This window comes from Corvus brachyrhynchos, unplaced genomic scaffold, assembly GCF_000691975.1.
Source record: "Corvus brachyrhynchos isolate BGI_N302 unplaced genomic scaffold, ASM69197v1 scaffold705, whole genome shotgun sequence".
Taxonomy (NCBI): Eukaryota; Metazoa; Chordata; class Aves; order Passeriformes; family Corvidae; genus Corvus; species Corvus brachyrhynchos.
In genome coordinates this window covers 2201711-2221806 of record NW_008238346.1, presented here as the reverse complement: position 1 = coordinate 2221806, position 20096 = coordinate 2201711, and the positions used below count along the sequence as shown (strand labels likewise).

The 20096-nt window shown below is 39.1% G+C and overlaps 1 protein-coding gene and 1 long non-coding RNA gene across 5 annotated transcripts in view; one reads left to right on the top strand and one right to left on the bottom strand.

The window, feature by feature from the left end:
• Positions 1–20096, bottom strand: part of VTI1A (vesicle transport through interaction with t-SNAREs 1A) — a 255436-nt gene that overhangs the window by 57254 nt on the left and 178086 nt on the right. The window lies entirely within an intron of this gene.
• Positions 16633–20096, top strand: part of LOC108446950 — a 14751-nt gene continuing 11287 nt past the window's right edge. The window contains exon 1 of the long non-coding RNA XR_001862291.1: positions 16633–18085. This is a non-coding gene — a long non-coding RNA (uncharacterized LOC108446950). The remainder of the gene's footprint in view (positions 18086–20096) is intronic.

Here is a 20096-nt window from a genome sequence, read left to right as displayed (position 1 = left end):
CTTGAGCTCCCCTCAAACTCTCCATTCCAGGCTGAAAAGAATAACTGAGGCTCTTTTCAGGAAGTGAGGCTGCTTGGCACATGAGCCAACACCTGGAGTAGGAGAGCTATTGCAATTTTGAGAGCCTGGTTACCTTCCATTGCACTGACTGAGTCAAGGATGGGCCTGGAGCTCTTGTGCAATCTCGTTACATTGAATAAAACACATTTGACACTTACTCCCTTGCATTTATGTGCATTATAGAAATGTATATAACATGCATTCAGGGCAGAAATATATTCTAGGAGCACACCCACGTCCAACATGTCAGTGAACATTTTATAAACCATTTTCATATTTACAACAAAACAAAATGTTAGATTCTTGAACCAACACTAACCCCTTACTGAGTCTGTATGTGTAGCAAGAGCAAAGTAGGAACAGGATCATGCATGGCTTGGGAAACTGTTAAGGAAACTGAATCTCCTTTCACGTCATTTCAGGTTCCTCCTTTCAAACACCATTATAAATTAAAGAGCTACAATGAATTTTGTCATGGGTGGGGGTTTAGTTTGAAGCAACAATACTACATTTGATTCAAGAATAATCAATTGCGACCTATAATACCAGTGTGCCAGCTTTTTTAAATTAACTGACCACAGCTAGCAAACCACAAAGTATTTTTAAAAGAAGAAAAAATTAAAGAGGATGACCTCCCCCTCTGCAACTGGCCACTAAGACAATGAACTTATTCAATCTTTACAGTCTTTTGTGCTTCTTTATAGGAATATTCCACCAATTTCCAAAATTATAGCTGGTGGTTGGTTTAATATGATTTTTGTTTTAAAATAATGACAGTGTTCACAAGAGGGCTAAGCATTCTATTAAATCAGTGATTAGTGCACCCTTGTATACATGCCACATGTCAAAACCATCATACATCTTCATAATTGACTATAAAATCCTCTGTAAGTATGTACAGTAATAAGGCCACCCTGACACTGAAACATCCAGACACAGTTTACCACTCACTGCTAAATTCATGGGATTGACACCAACCTTTTCTATTTTCTCTCCCTAACAAACTGCAGATGTGTCTTCTGTGCAGGAGACAAAAACAAAAGACTTAAAGGAGATGACCTTCAGCACAGCAATATGGCCACAAGCTGGCAATGGCCACGGGAGCAGCAGTGCTGGATGAGCTCTTCCCAAGAAGGATGAATGCTCCAGTGACACATCCCCAACCCAGGACAGAGTCATGCTCCTACTGCACCAACAGGCCAGTCCAGATCATCTGTTCCAGCCTTTCCATCAACAACAGATGGTTCATATAAGAATACAGTATAACTCAGTTATTTTTTTTTTTTTTCCAGATTTTGAGGAATATGGTTGCCTAAGGACAGATATGTGCTTTGCTATAAGACTGCCTGGTAGTAAACACCCTTTTAAAAAATCCAGCAATATTCTTCAGAAACAAGTAATGAAACTGCACAACTGAGGACATAACAAAACCAGCGTCTTTAACAGACTGAGAAATCTGTTAAGCTGAATTTTAAATGAATATGATAAATCAATAAAACAAGGATTCTTGTGCCATTCTTGTACTGGTTTAAAAAAAAAACCCCCAAAACACAAATGAAGAGACCAGTGACTTTTTTTTCCCTAGCAGAAAAGTATACTTTTGTTCTATTTCGTTATAATAAAGAACAAGAAAATTCTTTGGGCTCAGGCAATATAACTGCTCACCTCAAAGGTAGATGCCAGGCTTAGAAAATTTCTAGCGATAATTCCTGAATTTCAGAAAGCAACTGTGAGGAGCTGGTTATGATGGGGATGCATACAAAGCCATCCTTACAATGCACCTCTTCCTTCTGCTTATTGAAAGAGCAGCTTTGGAAAAGCTTGAAGAATTTTTTTGATACTGGCATTTTCTTTGCTCATCACTTTGACCATTGTTACTCCTCTTTGCTATGGTTTCCCTTTTTCTGTTATATAAACATAATCTACTTGATTTTTCTTTCAAAGCATTCTCAGCCTAATCCCCTCCCAACCTATTCTCATTCATTTATTCCAGAGGGGAGAGCTCCCACCTCCAGTCAGCCCCTGACAGTAGGCTCCATCACCCATTTGTTACCTTTTCAAGCAAGGATCTTTGTGCTTTCTCCCCTGCTGCCCCCATGCTTGGGTAGAGCTCCTTGTTCATGTCCACAAAGCTGCCTCGTTATCCTCCTTCAAATCCCCTCTCAAACCTCCTCTTAACTCTGATGCCAGAAAAAAAGCTTGACAATGGCTGTGCTGCTGCAATATTGAGCCCACTACCTATGAAGCCGACCTTCTTATTCACTCCTCATGCTTCCCCATCTGCTTATACCCACCTGTTGTCTCCTGTCATTGGGTTTAAAATTTATCAGAGGAGAAAGGGCTAAATCAGCTTGAATTACTCTGCCTTTGCTGAGAATGCATATTCCTGTCAGCTGACATGAGGCAACTTGTTACCCTGAGAAAACATCTTTATATGCCTCAGCCATCTGGATGTAAATCCTCTGGAGGGGGCAACTCTCTCTGCGTTTGAAGGCAGCCTAAGGGTCCTGGTCCTGGCTATTTCATAGTACAAAAACATTGCTGGATATATAACAAGGATTATGTCTGCTCTTCTGGGCAAACCATATGTGTGTTACCATAGCTCGGGAGCCTGAGTACATGGAAAGAAGACAGAAAGTTTACTAAACAGTTGAATGAAATATGGGTCGGCCTCTCAAGGTATTGAACATATGGCCTATATTTAAATATGACTAATACACAGGATAAATTCTAATAAACATTTTAAAAGTTGGGTGATACAGCTACAAACTACCTGGTTACCCATCCATTAACACAGTCACCATGGGCAGGGGGTTAAAAAAAGCTTTACTTCAATAGCAACATCATCTATCTCTACAAGGCTGCTATTTCCACTGCCTCATCTCCCACCCTGTTGGACAAATAATAGAGCAGCATCACTCAGTCTCAACAGCCTCACAGGCAGGATTAAACTTTTAGCTACTGTGAAATTAACTTATTTAAAAAGCTATTTTTTATTTTACAGATGAAATAGGTTTTGAGTGATGCTAACAGAAGTGGGTTGGTGCTGTACGGGGCAGGGAAGAAGACTTCCTCTGAGTGGGGAAATCAAGCCTCTGAGTCATTCAAAGTATAGGAAAACATCTTTGATTAAAACCATCAACCTAATTTTCATCTGTCATTTAGTTAAAAAAAAAATTAATTAGTATTTTTACTCTGGAAACAAATACGTAGCATTCAATAGCAAAAATCTCAACCTTTAACTTTGTACTTGCTTATTGTCTGAGGGTGAGGCTTGAATTTGCCCTTGCCTAGAAATCCCATTTAGGGAAGTGTGGGATCAGTTTCTTCCCTCAAAAAAAAAAACAAACCAACTTTTACAAGTGGAAAAAAATCCCACAGAGGCTGCAGGGTAATGTTTTTCATTAACCGGAACACGCATTTTCAGAAGTAAATCTGCATGCTTTTTTCTGGCAATAATTAACAAATTATTGTATATCATTTTTTTAAAATTACTCCCCAGATAATGACTTTTCTGTTAGTTTACACCAATGAATACTGCCAACCTGTTTGTTTTTAAGAACAAAGCAAGAAGTCCAAAGCCCATTGCTGCAAGCCATATTTCCAAACCCTATCTTCTGCATAGTTTTGAACTATAAAAAAGCGAATCTTTTTCTAAAACTTAATATAGAAAAATGAGCATGACCAAAACAGTTTCAAACCCCAATCTTCAAATGAAAGTGCAAAATGAATTTGAAACTGCAAATGAAGTAACATTAGTTTTAGTAAACAGCAATTTGCACAGATAAGGTTATTTACACAAGAGCTCAACACATTTTTCCATCTATTATTTGACAAGATGGATCCAAAATCCAAGAAAGTTAAAATTGAATAAACAAGGGTATCCGTATATTTAAAAATCCATTTCTTTTACTACTTCACCTAATACAAAATCAGCCCAATGCAACTGCCATTTCAAGGAAGTCTTACAAAGTTTGAATGAGCAAGTGTACTTCATTACAAAAGATAAAAGTTTCTTCTTCCCTACAGTGAAAACAGGTAATTTCAGAGGCTGTGGCTTATAATTATTCACTGCTGAAAGGATTTTAAAAGGTCCATATTGAAAACAGTGACCCCCAGCTTCGCCTCAGAATGAATGGAGGTAAAAATTCTCATTTTGCTGGAATGCTGGTTGATAACTGTTAAGCAAAACATGCATTTCTTCATTACAGTGCGGTCTGCAGGTTCATTTAAATAACAATATCATACAGCATAAAAGTCACAAAAGAATTATCTTGCAATTTCAATATGTTGAAATGTATTATTAGTGCTAACAATGGACACCTTGAGTAAATAAATGAATGTCTGTTATTGGCAGCATTACTTCCGACTATTTAGCTTCATGGAATACCAAACTTTATAATTCAACACCTTGGTCAAGAGTGTTTGCTTGTGTAACTTTTGAACTAGAATTGACATTTTTTAATGTCTCTCCAATTTCCTCTTCCTTTCCCCACTGTTACCAAGAAATTAAAAAAAAATACATTGCCCGATCATGGGAAGCACTGTTGTGCCCTTTTGTGAGGTATTTAAAGAGCCATTTTCATATTGTCATTATTTTTCACAACAAAAAAATCCCTAAATATGGAAATTAGATTTTTTTCGAAAGGTACCTATTTATAAATTATATCAACAGTATACAAAACCCACCAACAGTCTTTTATGACCTGCAAATCCCACAGATCTCACAGAAAAGAATTAACATTTTAGAATATTATTATTACTACAGGAAATCATCTCTATCTCAAGAGACCCCACCCAATCCATTACCATTAAGACAGAAATCACAGCACAAAAGGTGCACAGCCTCTGAGATCAATTTCGTGTCCAAAACCATGTGATGATGCCAAGTGCTCTCTAAGAAAACATTCCCACTGTGAGCGTTCAAATGGTTCCAGGAGGAGGAGGAGCTGTGCTGGTTATCAGAGATCACCCCACACCTGACTTTGTGGGGTACCCCATCAACCCCTGATGAAGTGTCAGGGTGGAAATTCAGCCTGGTTCCCTCACTCCCATATACACAGGGCTCATCCACCCTCCAGACTTTCCCCTCCTCCCCAGTGTCAGTGATCCAGCTGGAATCCATGTGGTGCCAGAGAGGACAAGCTCTGATGTGGTCCCTAACAACACAGGTGACCCGTGATTTAATCATGGCCATCAATGGAGCTGTGACATTGACTGCGGAGCTTTCACACAGCTCTTCCTTCTGGTGATGCTCTGAGGGCTCTGCCACAGGTTACTCTCAGCTGCCTTTTGGATGCCCTGTGCCAGCCCTGGGGTGCTTTCCCTTTTCATGACATTTCTGCCTCCTCAGCAGAGCTGATGCCACAGAACAGTTTGCTCGGTGCAAAGTTGGCCGTTCAGCTTATTTCACCTGCAAAGGTTAAGTTTGATTTAAGGCACTGTTCTTTGCACTGAAATGACTGAAACAAACCCTCTCTCATTTGATCTTGTCAGGTTTGCTGTAGGGTTGGCAACCTCAGGCAGATGGATGGGGTGGACAGCAAAGAGATGGTAATGTCTTATATACCACAGCTATATTCCTTGGGGTATATCTGCCAATATCCTACACCTACTGAGTCTGTTAGTCACTTCTTCACATTCAAGATATCCACTAAAGAGGATACTCCTAAAAATAAATCAACTTACATGAAAATCGTAGATTCAGTTGAGCCTAAAGAAAGAAAACCTTCTCCCAAAAGACAATGAATACAACCAAGTCGTGCAGCATGACTTGTGCAAAGGTATTTGTACAGTTACCACAAAGATTGAGAAACGGATGGAGACTGCTGGGATATGTTGAACCAGGCAGCAGCTTTAAAACATGGATGTAGTAAAATGTTCCCTTCTTTTATACCACCATAGAAAGGATGCAGTTTGTAATTCAGGAAGACAACATTTACTTATTTTCACAGATCTGCAGGTAAAAAGAAATGCAGTTCTGTTTAACATTAACTACTTTGTCTTCATGGCCATATGTAGCCTGGCACAGTATCAACCTCAAATGATTGCAGAGTTTGTAATGACTCACAAGGCAGAAGTCAGTCTTGTATTTAAGGTAGAATATTCAGATAGAAGAAATGCAGGTTCACTTCTAAATGTTGCAATGCATCCCCTGCATCACCTTTGGTAGAATACAGTCTGTGCATCTGAAGCACATGGCAAAGATAACACTACTCCCTTCTCCTGTTCTTTGTCTTGACAACCAAGATTATTAACTCATCAGTGCAGAGAATTTCTCTTAATTTTTGTTTATACAGTAATTTGTACAACATGGCCCTAATTTCAGATGGAGACTCTATGCACCACTATACTTCTAAATAAAGCCTAGCTCGATTTCTTCAAGTCTACAGAGCCAAATTACAGCAATTCATTTAAACAAATTGAAGAAGGGCTTGTATATGGGAAGACAGAAAGGGACTGAACATGTGGTTAGCAAGGGGGAGTTTCTTGTGCTGTTAATCCAATTCCAGGGTGACTGCTGGGAATCTTCTTTACTCAGTAAAGCCCTTAATTATGAAGACAGTCTATACAGAACTGCTGAGGACAAAAACAATGAACAAGTGTCATGGTTAAACTATCTCTTCTTTTATAACTGGCTCATTTCAAATGTCTAATGGAGAAGTCTACAAACTCAGAACCACTGGATCAGAAGCACTACATTGTTTTTATATCATAGGTCAATGCATCAGCATCCTGTAGCAAAAAGGGTATTACACAAGTGCTGAAAGGAGTAAATATCAATGAATAGTAGTAGCCTGTGACGTCTCCAACATGTGATACTGCAAACTCAAAAAGCAATTTGGCACTTCCAAATGCTGGCACTAAATACGGCCGAGTAATGTGTTTCTACAGTTCTCATTCTATCTATGTGTGATCTCACCCTCACGTCTACAGCCAAATACAAGAAAAGAAATAAGGGGGAGCTGCAAAAACATGTGAGAAAGAAGCACTAAATAGTAATTCTCCAACCCCCACTGCTATGAGGCACAGAGACAATGTTAGCAATGGAAATCCTGTTGCAGGCAGCCAAATAATCAAAGAGAGGAAGAATCCAAGCAGCAACAGACCTGCAAATCTCAAGAAGATCCTACAGCCAGACTATTTTAGGTCCCCTGCATAGACAGGTCTGATCAGGCATGCCATCTTTTTTCTTGTTTCTGTAAGCGTATAAAAGGCTGATTGCTCCTGACTTCAGCACATTTTTGCTCTAATGTGCAAACTTCCAGGCAGCCCCACATCAATATCACCCAAATACTGCAAGGGGTTCTGATAAAGTATTAACTGAGTGCTCTGACCAGTTATTAATGGAAGCTTTCTTGGTTACTACAGCCATCATGTCAAAACTCGAGCCAAAGGAATCTACCCAGGCTCTGTCCAAGGAATACGACACAGGAATGTAATACACATATGGCAAAGATTTAATGTATGTGATGACTGCTAGGCAAATGATGTTTTTATTGTCCAAGAAACAATGGCATATTCAAATCTGGTGTAAGTAAGGAGTGAATAATGATGTTAGATCATTACACCACCAGGGACACACAGAAGAAAAATTTGTTGCAAAATTTGTTCCTCTGTGAATGGAGTAAAATGATACTGAGGACGGGCAGACCATCAGGAACTGAATTGCTTTCAGGAAGAGAGGGGCTGGCATTTTTTTATTGCCAGTAATTTTCTAATGAACTGTTGACAATCACAGATGTTCTCACACCTCAGACAGCTGGGGTTCTCAAAAATTCACCATGTGGCCAAGTGTCAAATTTTAACTGGCTTTTACCTGCCTTTGTGGTTCTGACTACTCAGAGTATGCCAGTGGTTTACATTTTTGCTGTTTGCATAGTTACTGGCTAAATGCAATAGTTTCCATTTGCCTTTGCCCTGTCATGTTGGTAAAAACTGCAGCTTAAAACCAAGAGTAAACCATGCATGGACCAGCAAAATGAAAGGCAACTTGTAAATAGCAACCACAAAGGAACACAAATTTCCTAGTAGGAAAAAAACCAGCATTTTTCACTTAGCTTTTAGGATCATCATAAAATTGTGCACAAAACCACCAGTTTTCCACAGCTCTATCCCTTTTTTGGTCACAAAAAAAGGCAAATTAAAAATGGGTTTGTAACCAATCCCTAAGCCATGAAATTTTCACAACAGAAGTGATACAAGCTTTAAGGTAAAACCCCAAACATTAAGAATTAAAAACACAGGACCTGCTATCAGACAATCACAATTATCTGTTTGTCCAAATTATAGGATTCCTCTGGACTTTATGATTGCAAGCAAGAACAGTTTCTGAGAAAGCTATGAGAATGGGATGTAAAAATATCTTTATAGTCACTGCTCTGGTTTGATTTCTGGTTTGAAACAAACTAAAATAAATTCAGAATTGCCCCAGATTACTTAAGAGACCAATCTATAGGAGTCCAAGAAACCCACTGGAGGCTGTTACTTTTACCTAGCTACCTCCTCTAAAATTCAAGAGTGGAGTAACTGCCCTCCACAACTTGAGGGTCTCAAAATATCTCAGTTATTTTCCCGTGACAGGCTGTTTCATCTGATTTAACAGAAAACAAAAATTGAACTTTTACACAGGACTTCTTAGAGGCTGTTTTTTAAGAGAACTAACCCAATATGAAAGAGTTTTCTTTAACAAACACTGTTCTTGTTAGCTTCTGCTAAAACAATAGGCATAAAGTGGTACCTTTTGAATCCTTTCTCTCAGATAAGGTATTTCTGAACTTGATAACATCACCTGAAATATTCTGCCTTTTTATGACCTAGAAAAATGGCTGGTATTCTAAAAATGTGTCTATTTTTAAATGATATGTATTTGATAGTTTGACTTGTTTTTAAGCATCTCATACAGAAGTGATGAGCTACTAATGACAACTGAAGTACCCGAAGATACCTTTCATTTACAGATTTCAAATTAAGCATCTCCCAACACTCTGTGAGAATTGTCACCTTCACTTCAAAAACTAGGAAAAAAAAATTAGTAGAAAACACCTTTCATATAGTGGAGAGAGAGAGGGAAAGAAGTCCAGCCAGAATACATATTCCAGTCTGGTGTTTTATTGCTATATGGCAGAATCCAGTTTTCTGTTGTCCATTAATGGTATTTAAAGTAAAATAAAGAAATTAACTACAATTAGTACTTTAGAACAGGGGCTTGCATGTGCCGCAACCCTGGTAACAATTATTCTGATGACTTCCACTATGCATTACAAGTGCATATTACTTTTAATCTTGCAGATTAAGCTACAATAGATTGCCAGACTGTGGTTCCTTCCATATAGAAACCCTGCACCCGGTGTGCTCCTCACAAAACAGGACCATAAGGCACAGGGGTTCTTGGCCCCAGCCACTGTTAGGGTACCAGATCACCCTCAGTGCTCCCCAGTGCCCAGAACTCCCAGCTGATCAGCAGTTTATGATGCTTCACCCTTCAGGGCCATAGGAATGCCTACAGCAAATGCACCCACATTTTTGTCTTTGATTTGCACTATCACTGTGGATTCACAGGAAATGCATGGGAGCAGACATAAGAATGGGGACAGCCTTTTGCATGTCAGTGATGCACCATGCTGTGCTGCTCTTTAGGCTTAGACTGGATTTCTCTAAGATAGGACTGCACACACTCCTACTCCATGTAAGTCTGGAATCATGGATTCTTCTCTCATACAGGAAGCTTCTTTCTTTTGGGGTCAATTTCAGTAAAAAAGCAACCTCTCCTAGGAAAGATTGCCTTGCTTGTTCTCCCCTGTCCAAGCTTTCTGCACGTTCTCCAAAACTATATTTTAAAGGGTTGTGCTAAAACAACTGGCCTTTTGTTCTATCTCACGGGACATTTCATTGTTGCAGACCCCAAGCCTGTGTCAAGAAGCCAGAATGAGTGGGATTTCAAAAGCTGCTCCCATCCTATTGTGCTACAAAGCATATTTTGAAAAGGAGCCAGCTTGTCACTCGTCTGTACTGTTAGCACCTTCTCCCTTCCCAGGGAATCTCAATCCCAAATGGAGATAAAACAACTAGGAAGAAAACAAATTAGCCCAATGTACAAAATGGAGATGGCAGTCAGGTGTAGAAGCAGAGCATACCTATAATTTCAAGGGTAATTTGTAGATTCTACAGAACTCTTAGATACAATCTAGCATCACTATATTCATGTATGTATTGATGTTCCTTTAGCAGTTTGATAAATATGGAAACATACTGAAATACACTTCAGATTAAAAAAAAATAATTAAAAAACCTTTCCTGTAAGACTTTCCTCAGATACTTGCAATACAAAAATTTGTGTCTCTTTCTCTGTCACATAGTTCCTCCCTTTTTCTCATCACCTCGTAAAAAGTAAATCGTCCTCTAAGAAGCCAAGTAAAATTTTAAAGCAATATTTTTTTCTGGAGTCATGTAATGTTTGGCTCTGTTCCAACTCTCAGGCAGGAAATCTAGATAACATCTAAATAGCAATGACTTTTTCACTGAAGAGAAGCTACTGTGTAGATGTAATGCCTTCTCTCCTAAATTAAGTAATTGGTTTGACTGTAAATGACCAAAAGCTCTATTCTGCTGAGTTACCCAACACACTAAAATAAGGAAAAGCTACTGAAGACTGCCTCCATGTGAGCCCATAACTTACAAGCACTTATTTATCTTATGGATTAGTGTGAACTCCAGCTCAAGTTTATATTGTTTGACCTTCTGAGTGGCCAGAAAACCAGGTCACTATGGGGATGGCATGGACAGAGTGCTGACACATGAGACATCAGACTACACTGGACTGACTGAAGCTGTGTCCTGCTGGGCTCCTGGAGGATATTGCCTTCACTGGAGAGGTGCCTGAATGGGAAATAAATCTATTTGTGAACAGCTGCAGTTTACAACCCAGCATTATACCGTAAATTAAACCAATGTCAGGCTACATTAATATAGCAGATTATAAACAGTGGTGGAGAAGCAAATGCACATCCCATTCAGCTCTCACCAGGGTGATTGCACTGACTTCCCAAAGAAAGGCAGATGAACAGCCATGAGTAGAAGCTGCTTCAGACACATAGCTTAATTCACTGTTCAGTGTGTCAGCAAACCCCTGATATAATGCATAAATAAAACTGGTTTCCTATATGAACTGAGCTGGGACACAGGGCAAAACAGCAATTTCCAAGAAGAAAAAAAATTAGAAGATGAAACAGGATCAGCTTGAAGCCTGCCTCCTGCCCTTCAAAGGCAGGCCCAGCCACAGTGAGAAGATGGACAGAACAGGTTACCCTGATCAGTGTAACAGCCCTGGGCAAGGGGGAGATGAGGAGCAGAAATTATGTTCAGCATCTCAAAGGAAACTAAGCCTAGACCCCTGGAAAATATGCAGCACATATACATGTGACATACAGGTGGAACATAAGCACCTCTACTTAAGATAAAGGATGGCAACTTTGGCAGAAGAGGTGGAAAGTACTCCCTGCTCAGCCTCTCCTTAACCTGGCTTCTACACTTAGCTCAGATTTATGAATCCCTCATTTGGAAACAAGCCTCTAAAAGACAAGAATGGCAAACGTGCTTTGCATGACCAGGGCTTAAATGCCTACTGTTAACCAGAGTGAATGGTACTGCCAGATAAAACCTTTCAAAAGCAGAATGTCAGTAAAGGAATCTTAAACATACTGACACACGTAAAATATTTTCCTAGTGGCACATTTCATGGACTATAACCTTACAAAACTTTTGAATTTAGGGCAGTTTTGCCAAAAGTGAAGTGTCACTAGAAATGTTCTATAATTAGGACTAAACACAAGCAAAAGAATCCCAAAACATTGAAACTATCCACAAAATCGTAAATGCTTACTTTTCTTAGATTATAGAACTGTACAATGATGCCAGAGCAGTAAAACTAGATGTGTTCAAAGAGCAAGAACAAAAAATAACTAGGCAAATGCTATGCAACAGCCTAAAAATACTTTCATTAAGTTAAGAAATAGATTCTCCTAGAACATTAAAACTACCCATTAAGTAAAGACACTAATAATTGGTACTCCTGAGTTGTGACATTTCATAACCTGTGCAGGAAAGCAGCAAATGAGACCTAGGAAAAATCCCTGGAAGCAGAATTTAATTTGTACTGCAATATTATCATAGTCAACCACAGTCTAGAAAACCACAGAAAGATGGATAATAATGGGAAAGTTCTTAAAAAAAAAAAGGGGAAGGAATTCCTGAACTGTAAAGCCTGAAACCTGACTGGGTTATGGTACTGCAAGACAATGTTCCCCAAGTACTGTGTCATATCAACACACAGCCTCATGAGCTTTTACCTTAATGCTCTTGCATAGTTAAAACAATTCCCAGCCATGTGGAAAGAGAGGGGGAAGGGGTCAGGGCATCCAAACACCAGCCTTACTCTTTACTACTGCTGTTTCTCCCACAGTTAATTCCCCTGCTTCGCTGCCACTGAGCATGTATAAAATTGAAAACAAATCACGTTGATCAAATCAATTATTAAGTTCGGAATATTAATCTATACTTCAGTGAGGGACAGGTTGGAAAGGACATGGACCAAGTCCAGCTTGGGTGGAACTGCTGAGAGACCAGTGGTTTAAGAACCACCTTCAGCTTCTCATGGCAAGAGTACCCTGCTGGTTTTTGCAGCACTTCAGAAGAGGAGACACCGAACAAGGCAGCAAAGTTTACATTGAACCTCCCAAGTCTGCTCTGCTCAGAAGAGGTGAGAACAGGACATTGCTCCCAGCTGGGTTCTGCAGTTTTTACAGCCACAGAACAGCACTACGATCTCTCTCCCTGGGAGTCAGGGCACAACATAATGCTGGTCAGGTTGAAGGACTGATCAGCTGCACCCAGAGGCTGTAGAGTGCTAATGCTCAGTTTCCATCAGAGTCTTTTTCTGCCATTGCTATGCTGGCCAGGAACAAGAAAGACAAAACCAAACCAAACCCTGCCAACACTACTTTTCCAGCAAAACTTCCAGTGCTAATGTAGCAGTGGTGATGGAAACATGCTATTGTTGACTCAGCTAATGTCCTTCAGAGGAGCAGTGTAGCTATGCCAGGCACAACAGACCACTGGCACCAGCACCAAGCTTGGCACTGACCTTGACTGGGGCTGATGCCAACTACAATGAGTTTCAACACCTTCTCAAACAAAACATGGCAACAGATTCATCAAATGTTCTCTGTGAGTAAGATAAAATAATAGGAAAAACTCCTCAGGCAAGCATGTGATACATCACCTAAAGTGTTCTTCAGCAAAATGACAATACCGAAACAGCTGCTGGAATGGAGAGACATTGTTGAAATTGAAGTGGGGTGGGTGTGGCAGAGCTTAAGAAGCAGGCAGTTGACTAAGCAAGGGGAAATGTCAGCTTGACAACCAGCCAGTCGGAAGTGATTGCAGATCCTCTCTTTGTATCTCTCTCTGCATGTCAAAGACACCGTGATTTTGACAATGACCATCCCTTTACAGGCCTGCTCCAATATTTGTGTCATCACCTTCCATTGAAACACTGAATTAATATTTATTTTTTGAATGATTCAGGCAGCAGTGATGCTTGAATTAGCACCAGGTTGTGCCATCAATGGCTCTTAAACTAATATTACTAGAACAAAACAAAAATCCCACTAAAAGGAGAACATCTTTAGCACTGAACACTAGAGAAGAGTATTTACATACTAAATCTTATTAATAAACACTCCAGTATAGTGAGAAAACAAATAGATATCAGCCTGAAATATTTAAGTAGTGAATCTAATGCTGCTGAGCTGGCATGAGCTGTCATAATCGATGGGAATTGTTTACACAGACTCCATTCCTTCAGTTACGCAAACAGAGCCCGTGTAAACACCAGACCGAGCACGTCGGTGCATGGCCCCATTCCAGGCTACTCAGAAATGCAAGACACTTCCACTCTCAGTGACAGCATCACCCCACGGACAGACCTCACAGAGCAGGGATGAGGCAAACACTCATCTGAAATTCCTCACTCAGGACGTACACAGGACATTGGGCAAGTTGCTTTCACTCAGAGCGTATTTTTCCCACTTCTCTAAAGCCTACTTTTCTCCCACAGCTCTTTAGGATTTATGGCAGAAAGTTAAAAATTTAGTGGTTTTAATTACTCCTATGGAAAAATCCTATAGGATTCAGTAACTGGGGTGGGGATGGGTTGGATTTTTACCTAGGATGACAGAAAAGATTTCTGCAATGGAAAGTTAGAGAATGATTCAAAGCCTTGCAGAAAGAATACTCGCTTTCACTAAATTTGAATAGAGTTGTGAGAAAAGGCTTCAGAGCCTTGCTGACTTCTGTGGATTTTCCTTCTCAAATTCACTATTTCTTTTTAGAGGAGAACACTTTCCCGGTATCATCATCTAGAAGCTTTATTCTTCTCGATTCTTTAAATACCTTCTTGTAATCTCCCTGTTCTCTTTTAATATCAAAGTAATGTATGTACCCAGTTATTTTAGAAACTTTGCCAGCGTATGACATGATGCTAGTGCTTGTAAAACTAAAGCCAGCTTCATTATATTTTACCTCAGGATAGTTATCAGGGGAACACTGTCTGATTCAGAAGAAAGAAAACATGCTTTCTTCATGCATTAGAATGTTATCAGCTTATGATACCTAAATAAACTTTACTAGGATGAAAAAATTTACTATGCACTCATAAAATAGACCCATTGCTGAAGCTCCTAATGTTTGTTTGACGTTTAACAGCTGATGGGCAAGTGTACTAAAAGGAAATTATGTGGTTGAAAGGGAGTTTCATAGTTTACAGACAAATTTAAGATAAACATTCAAAGCAGACTCTGGATTTTGCACATGAAAATGAACCAGCTACTCATTTTCCATATCAAACCCATGCAGGATAACGTCACCAAATTTAAACTACATTAATACTACTAATCTGTTAATTTAGCTATGTTTTCAGTAACAATGGGACAGATCAATTTGATCTGCTGTTTACCAAACCCACAGAAATCATTAATAGTGGTAGCAAATCTAGAGTGGTGAATATCAGCCTTCCAAGTGGAAATGTAAAAGCATGACTGGGAGACAGGAAAGGTCAGGAGGGCTGTATATTTCTCAAGGATGAGTTTTCATGACACTGGCATAAAAAGCTTACCCAATAAACTTCATTTGATAATTTCAAAAAAGATAAGTTGAGAATCTGGATAATTTTAAACCTCCTGAAAGCATGGGCCAGCGAAGAAAAGCTTCCTCCCACAGCTCTGCCAGCTCTCCTTGAGAGCTCAAATATAGAGCTTGAGCTTCTAAGTCCATGACCAATGCAAAGCCATTGTGCTGGGCTTTCCTATAAAGAAATTCAGGTGGGAACAGACAGCTCTATTCACAAACCACAGCAGGTCTGAAGTGAGGCTGCAAACACTGCAAGTGAATGTGTTACCCACCATCTCACTGGCTTCCACCATCCTGTCCCGACCCTCCCCACTTTGAAGAGCTTTTTCATAATTTATTGTCTGGAAGGAAAAATAGTTAATGCTAATGTATTCAGGAGTAGTATGCAGGAGGTTCCTATGTTCAACAATCCATTTCTTGCCTCATCTGACAAAAGCATTTTGACTGTTTAATAATAACAAAAAAAATCCACATTTTAAATCTCTGGGAGAAGATATTTGTTTTAATTATGAAGCTGTTGATTAATTTAACCCTGCGTAAGCACCATGTTTAGCTACCATTAAACTGAAAAATACCTAAAGTAATTAACATGCCATCTTTTAAGAACTTTCTTCTAAAAGCTTTTAAGATTTTGTTTTCATTGTTTTGTGTCATGACAACAGAAATGCATCCTGTCTTCATCAAACAAACTGACTATCAGAGCAGTTACCTTGCATGTGAAAAGTGTTTCTACCTCCTTTCTGGGATGCATCAAAATCTGCTTGAATAACTCTTTAGAGAACCTGATGTGGGTCAACACACAGCACAACTCCTGAGGACTCAAGAAGTTCATTGCACCTAGGCTTGTCTGTTTAGAAAACTGGTAGGGCATTTTAAATTGCATCCTCACCTCATGCACTTGTCATTTCATTTTGGGAAATCAAATATTTTCCAACCATGAATTACGTAAATTTCATGAAAGATTTCTTAGAGTGTTAGCTGACTAGCTGTTAAACAGAATCCTCTGGTTTCTTAGGAGTACTTCATGATGTGCAATGGCTAAGAAATATATGCATCAATAAAACTTTTTAATTGTCATTATATTAGTGTCTGTATCTCTTGAGGATGGAACTATGAACAGCACCATTGTTTTCGTATGTACAAGAAGTTGTATTTCAGCCGGCTGCTACATACAACTAACTAAACCTGAGGTCCATCACTTTTACTGAATACTTCCTTAATTCCCAAGGAGTCAATTAAGCCAATGGAACCATTCATAGAAAAAGAATACTGGAATTCAGCCTCTAAATCAGTCTGCTAACTGGTTAAACTGTGCTTACTGAGGAAATGGTTAGAAAACAATTCCAAGTTATAGCATAAATAGAGGAAAAGCTTCACAGCCAGCCAGAAATCTTGGACTGCTTCAGCAATCAGGGAAAGTTCAGTGCCAGTTTTGCTCTAGTTTTTAAGGACAGCTTTGGGCTACAATGTGGATGCACTACACACAAAATGGAGTGCTTCCCTCTATCTTTTTTTTTTTTTTTCCCTAAACAAAGCTATATTAATTATAGTAGAAATGCTTCATTTAACAAGATCTTTAGTCTTGCAGAAATTAGAAGCACAGCACCTTCAGCTTCTATTTCATTACTTATGACTTGTTGCCTAAAATGAAGCCAAATTTCATGTGAAGGACAAACGCAGGATATGCTTTTAATTTGCAAATAATAAAGACCTTTCTTGTACTTATTTAGAATAAAACCTAAAAGAAAATGTCTTTGAGGCAGATCAGTTCTGGAAACAGCTTGGCACTAGTGTAGCAGTAAGGAAAGGTGAGAGGAATGCAAACCAAACTACAGGTGGTAAGAGAAAAACCACTTAATGCTAAACATGTTAAATGGGTCTGCAAAGGCCTTTGAGAGCCATGTACTGAAGAATTAAGGGGCCTCAACATTTCCCGTTGAGATGTCTCAAATTTCACTACTGTAAGAACTTGCCATTGCACAATATGACCAGATCCCAGTACCACTGCACATGATGCTGAGAACATGTTGCACTCTAGGCTTCACCAGAGAAACAATGGCACTGGAAACCAATACTCAGGGGTAGTCTTAAGCTTTTTAGCTATCATGAGTTACAAGACCTGAAGTGGTTCTTCAGTTTCCTTATCAGGGCAATAACATTCCCCAAAGGCTTCTGGCATTGCATGGGAAAGGGTGTGAGGGCCTTTCTGACCAGCAGTGCAAGGAAGGACAGGAGGACACGTGCAGATCCTGGAATGGGAGGCACCAGGGAGATGCACAACCCACCTGGGAACAAATTAGTTAATTGACTTCAAAGGTGAAAGAAGATTCTAAGCATTTTCATGTAAGGTAAAAGCTTTCAGAGAGAAAAGGCAGCTGTGACAAAGAATACCTGCACACACTGCTATATCTGACTAGAAATACATGCATCCGTTCTGGGGAAGTCTCAAAAATAACAAACTACTTAGAAAAGTTGCAACATTTAGCATCTAGAGAGAACTGCCTGGTCTCAAAACATCCCGTGGACAATAAACATCTATCATCAAACTGTCAGCTCAGAAACACTGTGGATTATGTGGTTGTGGGTCACCAATTGTCCACAGGAACATCTGGGGAACTTGGATCAAGCTGCGTTCCCTGTATTAAAATACTGCAGTAACATGCTAGTTTTCTTTGCAGGTATCATGCAGCTGAAAACAAAGCCACATCCTTCAAAGTTACCTCCAGCCTTGTGTGAAGGATAGTTGCACTGCATGAGAAGCACATCAGAAACTGTTCTGGACTCACTAATCAACCTAATGATCCTTTGAGACACCAAGTTATGCCAAAGGGAAGAAAGGGTATGTAATAGAGAGATTCAAGGCTGATGGTCTGCACAAAGGTCAACAATACAGAAGTCTTGCCAGGGAATGAAATACTTTCCCATCTTCCTTCCATCCATCTTCATCATTAGCCTTTTGTATGGGTAGCTTATCACTGAGCCTTTTTTCATAAATATAATTACCAAGTTAAATCAAAACAGGATGGTAATGGAAATCTGTGGAATCCTAGTAAATGCAGTATGACAGCTTACATTTTATGACATAAACTAATTAAAACATGCTTATTCTGTCTCCAAAACTGCATCTGAACTCAGTGAAAAAAAATTTTTCATGGATTTCAGCAGGGAGAGAATGGGAAACAATCTGTCACATGGCCAATCTAGAGAAACTTTGTGTATCCACTAACAGTTTTGTTCACTCATAAGAAACCTCTACAAGTCAGCAGTAGACGATCTGACAAAAGTGTGAAAAGTCAGAGACTAAAGACATGCTGCATTTTCACAGGAAAGTTGACTCACACAGGCATTTGACATCCTTCGAGAAAAGCCCATCAAAACTGAACAGGCCATCCTAAATCTTCTGATTATTTTGTGACTAGGATGCAATTTCTCCTCCACTCTTGCTTCTCTACACTAGATCCCAGCAAAAAGCTTCCCAAGAGAACATCACTTCAAGCATCCAAAAAAATACCTTTTTATACGTGGCAAGCTAAAAGCATGAAAGACCTGAAAATCATCATTAGCATTTTTAATTACTCCTGTTTTCCAAAAACCTGATTTGTATTTCAAATCATATTTAGGCAATAATTTGTTGGCCACAGATGTTCCTCCAAAACCGGAAGCAAATCTTTTTATTAGGGATTTTTTAATAAGGAAGGGGAAGACTCATATTTAAAACACAGTAAAGTAAAAAAAAAAAAAAAATAGAAGTGTATATTTAATAAACTATATATGTAGTACTATTATCAGGTAGTAATTTTTCGTTGTTTCCTAATGCCATAACCATCTGGCAAAGATCCCAATTTTGTACACAATCTGTTCAGTTTCTCCATATGGTTTAAATGTAAGGCAAAAGGTCAAAACACAACCTGAAATATTTAAAGTGGTCAATGACAGTCATCCTGCCAATGAATTATCTCAAGTTTACTGTTAAATATGGATAGCCTTTGAGGTAACCTCCAGTACATGTCACAGTTTTCTAATGAGTTATTAAGCTATGAAATATTTCTGAATTTTAAGCAAGACTAAGGAGTAAAACCCAAGTAACACAAATTAAAAGGATAATAATTATGCAACATCTTGAGATGTACCAGACAGTCGCACTATGCATATATAAAAAAATACATTAATAAACTGAACATATTAATAAAAAGCTAAGACTGGCCCTTCAAGACCTCAACACTAATTGGAAAGGATTTAGACAGCACATCTTGAATAACTTCTATTAACAGTTTTGGTAAGTCACTGTTCAACTATCTAAAACTGGAATAATTTAAACTGCACAGTTCATCTACTGTATTATCATTTGTGAAAGATCAGTGAAACATCATTAGACAGTGTGAGTAATGAAGCAATTGTCTAATTGCCCTGACTTGAATCTTATTTCTGATGAACTTAAATGATTAACCATGAACTGGTTTCTACATTTGAAGCCCCACAGTTCAATTAAAGGCCAATGATTATCATCATCCCTGAGATAATTTACTTTGAACTCTGAAGAATTCTTTCAAAAAGGGTGACACTTAAGCAGATTTTATTTTTAACAAAGAGGCAAGCTTCAGACCCAAGAGGCAGCTGTTATGCCACTGTACCTAGAAGAGTAGGAAGCCCCACGCAACCCCTCAGCAACTTTGTGATCTGCTGTGGTACCATCCTGCAGAACAAAGAGAGACTGTTGCAGCAGGAACAACTACCAGGCCTCCCATTTGGCAGCCAACAAGTTGCTCCTGGGTCTTTAAAGTCAGAGTCACTCATCCAAAGTGTGAGCACATAAACGCACACTGAGAGCCCACGCACCAGGAAGGCAGACT